This window comes from Penaeus monodon, chromosome 30 (assembly GCF_015228065.2).
Source record: "Penaeus monodon isolate SGIC_2016 chromosome 30, NSTDA_Pmon_1, whole genome shotgun sequence".
NCBI lineage: Eukaryota > Metazoa > Arthropoda > Malacostraca > Decapoda > Penaeidae > Penaeus > Penaeus monodon.
Genome location: NC_051415.1, coordinates 23414117 through 23414778, shown reverse-complemented (window position 1 = coordinate 23414778; position 662 = coordinate 23414117).

Genomic DNA, 662 nt, shown 5'->3' with positions numbered 1-662 from the left:
GTGAGAGTATTTCTAGAAGAAATATCCGAGATATTTTTCTATTATCTCGTGATCTTAAACTAGATGACCAACATATATTTCTGTTATTTTGGATGTTTTTGTCATTTGTCCTGTAAGCATTGTGTTACTTGGATTTGCATATTGTTATCTGCCTACAATCCACACAATACATATCTGAGGTGGCCCAGACTTTGCATGCCCACTATCACATCTATTCTTTATGTAACTCCCAAACCTGGCGCCGCCTTGTGCGTGTGTGTTGCTACAATAAATTTCCTGTTCATGTACACGGAACACCTAACCGGAAAGTCTCGCGTGTTAAGACCGTAAACTTGATTTTGCACATTGCACCACCAACCAAGGAGGTAGCTCATTGTGCAAAAGACGGTGCTGTTGATGACCGGCAGAAATCTTATTACTCCACATATAAATGCATTCTGATACGCGACTCTGATAAAGAAGTAACAATTACATGAACTACCAACTAAGGATATGTTTAAAAAATCGGTTATGATATAACATACATACTATCATAAATAAATACGACTTTGAAAAACTCTCCCGAATGTACTTGTGTATAGCCGAGTGCATGATCCAGTAAATCCAACTCGCCATGATAAGAAGGACTGGGAATTAGGAGTACTTAGTAGATCGAATTGACT